The following is a 12,676-nucleotide window of genomic DNA, read 5'->3' on the forward strand; positions in this document are numbered from 1 at the left end:
AAAAAGAAAGGGACTGAGAAAATATTTGAAGAGATTATAGTTGAAAACTTCCCTAATATGGGAATGGACAAAGTCAATCAAGTCCAGGAAGCACAGATAGTCCCATAAAGGATAAATCCAAAGAGAAATACATCAAGACACATATTAATCAAATTATTAAAAATTAAATACAGAGAAAAAATATTAAAAGCAGCAAGGGAAAAATAACATACAAGGGAATCCCCATAAGGTTAACAGCTGATCTTTCAACAAAAACTCTGCAAGCTAGAAGGGAGAGGCAGGACGTATTCAAAGTGATGAAATGGAAAAACCTACAACCAAGGTTACTCTACCCAGCAAGGATCTCATTCAGATTCGATGCAGAAATTAAAACCTTTACAGACAAGCAAAAGCTAAGAGAATTCAGCACCACCAAACCAGCTTTACAACAAATGCTAAAGGAAATTCTCTAGGCAAGAAACACAAGAGAAGGAAAAGAACTACAATAACAAACCCAAAACAATTAAGAAAATGGTAGTAGGAACATACATATCGATAATTACCTTAAATGCAAATGGATTAAATGCTCCAACCAAAACACATAGACTGGCTGAATGGATACAAAAACAAGACCTGTATATATGCTGTCTACAAGAGACACACTCAGACCTAGGGACACATACAGAATGAAAGTGAGGGGATGAAAAAAGGTATTCCATGCAAATAGAAATCGAAAGCTGGAGTAGCAATTCTCATATCAGACAAAATACACTTTAAAATAAAGACTACTACAAGAGACAAAGAAGGACACTACATAATGATCAAGGGATCGATCCAAGAAGAAGATATAACAATTGTAAATATTTATGCACCCAACACAGGAACACCTCAATAAATGAGGCAAATGCTAACAGCTATAAAAGGGGAAATCGACAGTAACACAGTCACAGTAGGGGACTTTAACACACCACTTTCACCAACGGACAGAAAGCTATAAAAGGGGAAATCGACAGTAACACAGTCACAGTAGGGGACTTTAACACCCCACTTTCACCAACGGACAGATCATCCAAAATGAAAATAAGTAAGGAAACACAAGCTTTAAATGATACATTAAACAAGATGGACTTAATCGAAATGTACAGGATATTCCATCCAAAAACAACAGAATACACTTTGTTCTCAAGTGCTCATGAAACATTCTCCAGGAGAGATCATATCTTGGGTCACAAATCAAGCCTCGGTAAATTTAAGACCTTGAAATAGTATCAAGTATCTTTTCTGATCAGAACACTGTGAGATTAGATATCAATTACAGGAAAAAAACTGTAAAAAATACAAACACATGGAGGCTAAACAATACACAACGTAATAATGAAGAGATCACTGAACAAATCAAAGAGGAAATAAAAATAACCTAGAAACAAAAGACAATGAAAACAGGACGACCCAAAACCTATGGGATGCAGCAAAAGCAATTCTAAGAGGGAAGTTTATAGCAATACAAACCTACATCAAGAAACATCTCAAATAAACAACCTAACCTTACACCTAAAGCAAGTAGAGAAAGAAGAACAAAAAAATCCCAAAGTTAGCAGAAGGAAAGAAATCATAAAGATCAGATCAGAAATAAATGATGCCTGTGTGCAAGCCCAGGTCGCTAGCCACACGTCCCCTCCCGGGAGTCTGTGTAGCCCGCCACTGCCAGGGTCCTGTGATCCAGGGACAACTTCCCCGGGAGAACACAGAGCGCACCTCAGGCTGCTGCAACGTCATGTTGGCCTCTGCTGCCACAGGCTCGCCCCTCAGTCCATACCCCTGCCTCCCCATGGCCTGAGTGAGCCAGAGCCCCCTAATCAGCTGCTATTTTAACCCCATCCTCTCTGAGCAATGAACAGACGCCCTCAGGCGACCTACATGCAGAGGTGGGGCCAAATCGGAAGCTGAACCCCAGGAGCTGTGCGAACAAAGAAGAGAAAGGGAAATCTCTCCCAGCAGCCTCAGGAGCAGCGGATTAAATCTCCACAATCAACGTGATGTACCCTGCATCTGTGGAATACCTGAATAGACAATGAATCATTACGAAACTGAAGGGGTGGACTTGGGAGCAATGATATATATATATATTTTTTTTTCCTTTTTAGACCAATCATAACACCGAAATTGAGACTCTGATTAAAAATCTTCCAACAAACAAAAGCCCAGGACCAGATGGCTTGTCAGGCGAATTCTATCAAACATTTCAGAAGAGCTAACACCTATCCTTTTCAAACTGTTCCAAAATACAGCAGAGGGAGGAACACTCCCAAAGTCATTCTATGAGGCCACCATCACCCTGATACCAAAACCAGACAAAGATGTCACAAAAAAAACAAACTACAGGCCAATATTACTGATGAACATACATACAAAAATACTCAACAAAATACTAGCAAATAGAATCCAACAGCACATTAAAAGGATCATAGACCAATTTTACCATTTGTCCTAGTGTTCTGTTTTTTAGTATAACTTTTAGTGCTGTCATCATTAGTGGATTAGTTTTTTTGGTTTGGTTGCTCTCTTTTTTCTTTCTTCCTTCCTTTTTCCTTCCTTCTTTCCTTCCTTCTTTTCTTTCTTTCTTTCTTTCTTTCTTTCTCCCTCTCCCTCTCCCTGCCCCTCCCCCTCCCCGGGGCAGGGGAGGCAGGACGTATTCAAAGTGATGAAATGGAAAAACCATTTCCACTAAGATCAGAAACAAGACAAGGTTGTCCACTCTCACCAATAGGCATAGATAAAACTTACCTCAACATAATAAAGGCCATATATGACAAACCCACAGCCAACATCATTCTCAACGGTGAAAAACTGAAACCATTTCCACTAAGATCAGAAACAAGACAAGGTTGTCCACTCTCACCACTATTATTCAACATAGTTTTGGAAGTCTTACCCACAGCAATTAGAGAAGAAAAAGAAATAAAAGGAATCCAAATCGGGACAGAAGAAGTAATGCTGTCACTGTCTGCAGATAACAAGATACTATACATAGAGAATCCTAAAGACTCTACCAGAAAACTGCTAGAGCTAATCAATGAATTTGGTAAAGTTGCAGGATACAAAATTAATGCACAGAAGTCTCTTGCATTCCTATACACTAAAGATGAAAAATCTGAAAGAGAAATTAAGGAAACACTCCCATTTACCACTGCAGAAAAATGAATAAAATACCTAAGAATAAACCTACCTAAGGAGACACAAAAGACCTGTATGCAGAAAACTATAAGACACTGATGGAAGAAATTAAAGATGATACAAACAGATGGAGAGATATACCATGTTCCTGGATTGGAAGAATCAACACTGTGAAAATGACTCTACTACCCAAAGCAATCTACAGATTCAATGCAATCCCTATCATACTACCAATGGCATTTTTCACAGAACTAGAACAAAAAACTTCACAATTTGTATGGAAACACAAAAGACCCAAAATAGCCCATGCAATCTTGAGAAAGAAAAACAGAGCTGGAGGAATCAGGCTTCCTGACTTCAGACTACACTATAAAGTTACAGTAATCAAGACAGTATGGTACTGGCAGAAAAATAGAAATAGAGATCAATGGAACAGTATAGAAAGCCCAGAGATAAACCCACGCACATATGTTTATCTTATTTTTGATAAATGATGCAAGAATATACAATGGAGAAAAGACAGCGTCTTCAATAAGTGGTGTTGGGAAAACTGGACAGCTACATGTAAAAGAATGAAATTAGGACATTCCCTAACACCATACACAAAAATAAACTTAAAATGGATTAAAGACCTAAATGTAAGGCTAGACACCAAAAAATTCTTAGAGGAAAACATAGGCAGAACACTCTATGACATAAATCACAGCAAGATCCTTTTTGACCCACCTTCTAGGCAAATGGAAATAAAAACAAAAATAAACAAATGGGACCTAATGAAACTTAAAAGCTTTTGGATAGCAAAGGAAACCATAAGCAAGATGAAAAAACGACCCTCAGAATGGAAGAAAATATTTGTAAACGAAGCAACTGACAAAGGATTAATCCCCAAAATTTATAAGCAGCTCATGCAGCTCGATATCAAAAAACAAACAACCCAATCCAAAAATGGGCAGAAGACCTAAATAGACACTTTTCCAAAGAAGATATACAGTTTGCCAACAAACACATGAAAGGATGCTCGACATCACTAATCATTAGAGAAATGCAAATCAAAACTAGAATGAGGTATCACCTCACACCAGTCAGAATGGCCATTGTCAAACAATCTACAAACAATAAATGCTGGAGAGGGTGTGGAGAAAAGGGAACCCTCTTGCACTGCTGGTGGGAATGTAAACTGATACAGCCACTGTGGAGAACAGTATGGAGGTTCCTTGAAAAACTAAAAATAGAACTACCATATGACTCAGCAATCCCACTACTGGGCATGCACCCTGAGAAAACCATAATTCAAAAGGAGTCATGTACCACAATGTTCATTGAAGCTCTATTTACAATAGCCAGGACATGGAAGCAACCTAAGTGTGCATCAACAGATGAATGGATAAAGAAGATGTGGCACATATATACAATGGAATATTACTCAGCCATAAAAAGAAACAAAATTGAGTTTTTTGTAGTCAGGCAGAAGGACCCAGAGTCTGTCATAGAGAGTGAAGTTAAGTCAGTAAGAGAAAAACAAAAACCATATGCTAACACATATGTATGGAATCTAAAAAAAAAAAATAATAATGGTTCTGGAAAACCTATGGGCAGGACAGAAATAAAGATGCAGACGTAGAGAATGGACTTGAGGATATGGGGAGGGGAAAGGGTAAGCTGTGACAAAGTGAGAGAGTGGCATGGACATATACACACTACCAAATGTAAAATAGATAGCTAGTGGGAAGAAGCCACATAGCACAGGGAGATCCACTCGGTGCTTTGTGACCACCTGGAGGGGTGGGATAGGGATGGTGGGAGACACAAGAGGGAGGAGATATGGGGATATATGTATATGTATAGCTGATTCACTTTGTTATAAAGCAGAAACTAACACACCATTGTAAAACAATTATACTCCAATAAAGATGTTTAAAAAAATAAAATAAAAAAATAAACAGTAAGGAGAAACCAGACCGAAATTCCACACTTTGCTTGTTAATCTGCTCAGCTACATATCAAGAGTTCAATGCTTAAAAGTTCTATTTTCCACTCAGCAGTAGAATATTATTCAGCCAACTTTTCTACCACTTTATAATAAAGATCACTTTTCTTCCAGTTTTTAACATTCCCTTCTGAAATCTTACCAGAATCACCTTAGATGTTATTTCTTTCTAGTAACATCCTGTTCTTGACAATATATCTATTCTCTAAGATGATATCACCTTTGTCTTCTATCCTCCTCCCTTCCTTCTTAGCTTTCATTGGAATTTAGGCTTTTTTTTAAATCACACACCTCAAAATTCTTCCAGACTGTACCCAAATACCCAACTCCAAATCACTGCCACAATTTTAAGTATCTATTAAAACAGTATCCTACTTCTTGGTACCAAAGTCTGTATTAGTTTCCTAGGGCTGCCATAACAAACTGCCATAAATTAGGTGGCTTAAAATCACAGAAATTAATTTTCTCATAGTTCTGGAGGCCCAAAGTCCAAAACTGAGGTGTTAGTAGGGCTGAGCTTCCTTTGAAGGCTCTAGGGGAGAACAGTTCCTTGCATCTTTCCACTTCTGATGGCTCCTGATGTTCCCTGGCTTGTAGTAGCATAAGTGTACTCTCTGCTTCTGTCTTCACAAAGTCTTCTTTGCTGTATCTCTGTGTCTCAGATCTCTCTCTCCATTCTCCTATAAGCAGACCAGTCACAGGATTTAGGGCCTATCCTAACCCCCAAATCATCTTACCTCCAGATCTTCAACTTAATTATATCTACAAAGACTATTTCCAAATAAGGTCACTGTATTAGTTTGCTAGGTCTATCACAACTAAGTACCACAACTGAGGGTTTAAACAACAGAAATTTACTCTTTCATAGTTTTGGAGGCTAGAGGTCAGATCAATGTTTCAGCAAGATTGGTTTCTTTTAAAGACTGTGAGGAAGAACTTATTGCATCCCTCTGTCCAGCTTCTGTTTTGCTGCCAATTTTTTGGTGTTCCTTGGTCTGTAAAAGTATAAGTCTGATCTCAATCTTCATCTTCACATAGCATTCACTCTGCATGTATGCATCTGTGTTAAAATTTCCCTTTTTATAAGGACACCAGCCATATTGGGTCATCTTCACATGGCATTCACTCTGTATGTATGCATCTGTGTTCAAATTTCCCTTTTTATAAGGACACCATCCATACTGGGTTAGGGTCTACCCTAATCACATTTTAACTAATTACATCTGCATCAAACTTATATCCAAATAAGCTCACATTCTAAAGTACTAGGGATTAGGACTTCAACATATGAGTTCTTGGGAACACAATTCAACTCAGAACAGTCCAATTCATAAGTACCAGGAGTTAGACCATGGACATAACCTTTTTTTTGGGGGGGGTGTAAATATTTTGCCCAGTATAGTTGTTTGCTTTTTTTTTCTTTCAATACTTTGAATATTTCATTCCACTCTTTTTGTTTGCATGGTTTCTGAGAAGTTAGCTGTAATTCTTATCCTTGTTCTTCTACAGCTGTTTTTCTCCCTGCTATTTTTCAAGATTTTCTGTATCTTTGGTCTTCTGCATTTTGAATATTATGCCTAAGTATTTATTTTTTTGGTATTTATCCTGCTTGATGTTCTCCTGCTTCAGTTTTGTGAATGTGTGGTTTGGTGCTTGTCATTAACTTTGGAAAAGTCTCATGTATTATTACTTCAAATATTTGTTTTTGCTCTGTTCTCTTTCTCTTCTTGGTATTCCAATCACTTATCTGAAACACCACCTGAAATTGCCCCCAAATTCTTGGATGTGCTGTTCTGTGTTATTCACTCCCTTTTCTTTCTGCATTTCAGTTTGTGAAGTTTCTATTGACCTATATAAGCTTGCTGATTGTTTCCTCAGCCATGTCCAATCTACTGATGAGCCCATGAAAAGCATGCTTCATTTAGGTTACAGTTTTTTTTTGTTTCTAGCATTTACTTTTGATTCTCCTTAAGAGTTTCCATCTCTCTGCTTACATTAACTATCTGTTCTTGCATGTTTTCTACTTTACCCATTAAAGACTTCAACATATTAGTTATTTAAGAGAATTCCAATACCTTTGTCATATTTGAGCCTGGTTCTGATGAATTCTTTGTATTTTCAGAGTTTTTTTTTCCCTATCATGCCCTGTAATTTTTTGTTGAAAGCTGAACATAATGTCATAGGATCTGAGGTAAACAGGCCTTTATTGTGAGATGTTATGTTAATCTAAGAGTCCGAGTAGGACTGCGTTTAATACCAGTTATAGTTGTAGGTGCCAGAGGCCTCGAATTCCTCCAGTGTCCTTGTTTTTGTCTCCCCTGTTAAATAGTTCTCCTCAGAGGGACTATATATTTTGCAGCTGTAACCCACTGTTACTATACTGGCGTTCTGTTGGTGTTATGGTAAAGAATGGGGAAGAGAAAGCACATCTACTATAGTAGCATAACCTACTATAATCTTACAATTAAATCTCAGTCTTTTGGTGGGTCTGTGTCCCTGGTCTGTGACTTTAACAAGTATTTCTTATTTTCCACCCCCATTCTCTCTTAGGTGAGACAGAAAGGCTACAGAGGGCAGGAGTGGGAGAAATGCTCTTCTCTCAGATGGAATAAGGCTCTGGTAAAGTTTTTTTTCCCTGAAGAGTAAACCTTGTAATAGATAATGCTCTAGGCTTATTTCGTAAAGGTTACCCTTCCCTTCCATTCCAGAGCCACTAGGGATCCTTTTTGGCTCTTCATTCTGAGAACTTAGTTGGGTGCCTAGAGGTAAAGTCCATGGAAGTGTGAGGTGTGGGGTTCCCTTAGGCTGTAGTCCCCAGGAGTTTTTCACTCTCAGACTAGTCCACACTCAGCCTCAAGCAATTCAACAAAATTACCATTTAAGTGCTCCTACCAGTTAGTTTATGATTGCTATGGTTTCTGCTCCAGGTAAGCAGATCTTGGCTGTGACTCTTTGGATTTGCCTGTCTCTCCATATTTCGGGTTGGCGGTTTGCTCTGCAACCTCAATTATCTGATGGGTTCATGAAAAGGCACTGATTTTCAGTTTGTCCACCTTTTTCTCGCTGTAAGGACAGTTGTGACAACTTCCAAGCTCTTTACATGTTGGAGCTGAAACCAGAATCCCCCTAATGTCTTTAATAGTATGATGATTTTTTTTGGTAACTTATACATGTACTTATTGCAGTGAGAATATTGATCGGCCAACTATATATATTATATGCTACCTAGTAGCGGAAGACTGCCACCTCTCTCCATTGCCCTTATATAAGCTGTTCTCAACCAGTACCCTAGAGAGTTAAACACTATAGAAAATGATTTAAATAATTATTTTCTAAATTCTGCCAAGGATGTTACATAGCTAGTACCATTCTAGATGCATAGGAGTTAGTTTATTACATAAAATGGATGCCTTAGCCATTTTATCCCTTAATATTTCAATGTGTATTTCCTAGAATAAGTATATTTTCTTACATAACTGCAAAATATCACATTCAGGAAATTCAACATTGATACAATATTTTAATATAATCTAGCATCAATAGTACAGTTTTGTCAATTGTCCCCATATTTTTCCTCCAAAAGAACTGTGATCTGGATCATATATTCATTCAGTTGTCATATATCTTAGTCTCTCTTTCAATCTGAAGCAGTTCCTCAGGCTTTCTTGGCTTTTACTACATTGGCTTTTTTTTTTTTTAGGAATACAGGCCAGTTTTCATTTCTTAATAGCATGTTTCTGATTTTGGCTTTGTCTGATGTCTCCTCATGGTTAAATTCAGGTTATGTATGTCTGCTCAGAATACTACATAATGATATTGTATCCTTCTAATAGGCTACATTAGTTTTTTTATTTTTATTGTTCAAGTTTTTAAACATACGCAAAAGCAGGGAGAATAATATAGTGATCCCTTATGTACCTACCTCTCCAAATTAACCTTTTACTGTTCTCACTTCATCCATCCTCTTCTCCCTTTCTTTTCTTCACTTCATTGCTTTGCTCTGATATTTTCAAGCAAATTCTTAACATTGTCCTGTTACCCATTTCACTACTGAATGTATCTCTTAAAAATAAGGCCTTTTCCTCACATAACCACAATATCATTATCACACCAACAAAATTATCAATTATTCCTGAACATCATCTAATCATCAGCTGTGGTCAATTTTTCCCAATGATCTCAAAAATGTCTTTTCAGGGTTCTTGTTCAAATCAAGACCCGAACCAAGTCCACACACTGTCTTTGGTTGCTGTGTTTCTCACATCAGTGTCATTCAAGGCCTTGGTGGGTCTCAAGAGTGCTGGCTCCTCCCCTGTCCTTCTGCTGCTCCAGCCCAGCCTATTTGGCGCTGACCTCTACTACCTCCTGCTGAGTCCGGGGCAAACCCACACAACTAGGGCCCTCTCCTCCAGCCCCTGCACAGCATGGCCTGTGCCACAGGGACCCTGGGACCTGGAGGTCACTGTTCTCGGCTGTTCCCTTCTCTGAACAGACATAGGCTACATTAGTTTTGATCACTCAGGCAAGGTTATTGTCTGGTTCTCTACCATATAGTTAAGACAATATCAATATCCTGCTCCTCATCAAACTTTTCCCCAATCCTGACCCCAGACTTTTCATGCATTGATGCTTCTTACCCAGTCAATCTTTACTATGATTATTGCAATGATTCTCTAATTTGACTGCTCACTCCGCATTTATTAATCAGTATCCTACTCTATGCAAAAGTCTTCCCTTTCTCCTTTTAATCTCTCTCTCTCTCTCTCATCAGGATACACTCATGGCTACCTATATTTTCACTGGGTTAATTACTGTTCTTAGCTATTTCAATGCTCAAAGAGCCCCAGATTTGGCCAGTGGAAGCCTCTCCAAACAAGCTCTTGGGTTTTTTTTTTGTTTTTTTTTCTGACATGCCCCCATCATTTTTTTAAACACTTCCTTGCCTTCTGGTAACAATAAGACGTTCCAGGCCCATTTTATAGCCCCTCTTCCCCAACCCTGGAGATCAGACACTTCTCCAAAGATCTATATTTCCTTTCAGTAAGGAATAGTATTAGAAAACAAGAATGAGTGCCACATGTTCTCACTGCTATCATGGTAAGTTTGAGTCTAGACTTGTCATATCCAATTTGGTAGCCATTATCCAAATGTGGCCATTTAAATCAAAATTAATAAAAATAAAAATTCAGTTCCTCAGCTGCACTAGTCACATTTCACGTGGTCAATAGTTACCTGTATTTAGTAGCTACCATATTGGACAGCACAGATATTTATAGAGCATTTTCGTCATTACAGAAAGTTCTATTAGACATTACTGTTCTAGACCCTTTCACAAAGCAAATCAAGGAAACACACACACACACACACAAATTCTCACTCTCCATTGCCTTTTAAATATCTTTCTACATTCCACTACAATAATTCTTTCACATATTAATTATTTATTGAGCATATACTATTGGACAGTTACTGTTCAAGACCCTGTAGGTTCAGAAATACACAGTTCCTGTTCTCAAAAAACTTACAATGTAATGAGAAGACAGAAAAATAAATGGAACATTATTATAAAATAATGGATTATTATTATAACACAGGGTGCTACATCATTATATACCCCATAGTGGGAATATCAAGGAAGGCTTCCTGAGAGAAATGACATTTATTAAATTTAGAAAGGTAAATAACTATTACCCTGGAAATTTGGGGGATAAGTTGGGGGTGGGGCCATTTGCTGTTCTCCATCATTTTTTCCCACCTCTGTTACAATGACTAAAGTGCTTTTTTTAATCTCCCCCCTAAACCCTTTCAATATTCTGTTTATCTTTCCAAACCCATCTTTTATGGTGCATTTCTAAATGCCTCTAACCAGATAAAGCTCCTTCCACAATTCCCAAATATACAGTCTTTACTGATTTCAAGCACATAAAAGATTTGGTTTAGCCACTGTGGAAAACAGTATGGAGATTCCTCAGAAAACTAAAAATAGAATTACCATATGATCCAGCAATCCCACTCATGGACATATATCCAGACAAAACTATAATTCAAAAAGATAATGCACCCTTGTGTTCACAGCAGTGCTATTCACAATAGCCAAGACATGGAAACAACCTAAATATCCATCAGCAGATGAATGGATAAAGAAGATGTGGTACATATATACAATGGAATACTACTCATACATAAAAAAGAATGAAATAATGCCATTTGCAGCAACATGGATGCAACTAGAGGTAATCATACTAAGTGAAGTAAGTCAGAAAGAGAAAGACAAATACCATATGATATCACTTATATGTGGAATCTAAAATATGACACAGATGAACCTATCCATGAAAACAGAAATGGAATCATGGACATAGAGAACAGACTGGTGGTTGCCAAGGGGGAGGGCGTTGGGGCAGGGATGGAGTGGGAGGTTGGGGTTAGCAGATGTAAGCTTTTATACAGAGAACAGATAAACAACAAGGTCCTAGTATATAGCACAGAGAACTATATTTAATATCCTATGACAACCATAATGGAAAAGAATATTAAAAAAAGAATGTGTATATATATATATATATATAACTGAATCACTTTGCTGTACAGCAAAAATTAACACAATACTGTAGATCAACTTCAATAGAAAATATTGATTAAAAAAAGATTTGGTTAATTTTTGTTGTTATCAATGTACTAATGGATAAGAACATGGCTTCGGAATGAGACTTATTGTTTACTAGCTGTATGACCTTGGGAAAGTTACTTAATCTCCCTAAATTTCAATTTCTGCATCTAAAGGTGGGATTGATAATGCCTCATAGCTTTATGTTTGAGGACTAAATAAAATAATGTACTGAAAATGCTTAGCATTATGACTGGAATATGGTAAATTATATGGTCTACTAGTAACAATGTTAGACGTGTTTCTTCCTTTGTTTGCTGAAAGTTTTAAATTTGTTCACACTTTTCCAGGCCAATCTTTATATTATCAAGGCATATCCAGTACTTTAGTAATATTGAGCAAATCCCCTAAATTATTCAGATAGATTCCTTCCAGTCAGAATATTAAGGCATATTCAAATGTGAGATATTTTTGATAGACAATTCTATTTATAACTATGAAATTATGAAATCATTTTCAAATATATTATTTCTCTATTGCTTGTAGTAATTTGAGATAAAAATTATTAAATAAAATATAATTTCTTATATAAAAACTTTAATAAAATATTTTCCTATTAGGTTTATTAAATATGTAAAATTTCTTAAAATTCTGAAATAAAACTTTCTTAAAAATTTCAAGTTGGGAAAGCATACTACTAATACCTGAACTACTAAATGGCAAAAATCAATCTATTAATAAAAATTAATTTGTCAGAATTCACGTTCCTATTTATAAAAGGATCCTATAAAACCAAATTTGAAATTGGTTCCTAATGAAACAAAGCATCTTGATTTTTTTATAGAAATATATTTAAAAATAGTTAATGTAGTAATAATCAAAAACAATATTAAATCAAGGATAATTTCTTTCCTTTGACATATTATTTA

At 36.8% G+C, this 12,676-nt stretch overlaps 1 protein-coding gene across 1 annotated transcript in view; it reads right to left on the bottom strand.

Moving 5' to 3' along the window:
* Positions 1–12,676, bottom strand: part of KANSL1L (KAT8 regulatory NSL complex subunit 1 like) — a 117,086-nt gene that overhangs the window by 50,064 nt on the left and 54,346 nt on the right. The gene's annotated exons all lie outside the window — the stretch shown is intronic.

Source organism: Neophocaena asiaeorientalis, unplaced genomic scaffold, assembly GCF_003031525.2.
Source record: "Neophocaena asiaeorientalis asiaeorientalis breed wild unplaced genomic scaffold, Neophocaena_asiaeorientalis_V1.1 scaffold258, whole genome shotgun sequence".
Taxonomy (NCBI): domain Eukaryota; kingdom Metazoa; phylum Chordata; class Mammalia; order Artiodactyla; family Phocoenidae; genus Neophocaena; species Neophocaena asiaeorientalis.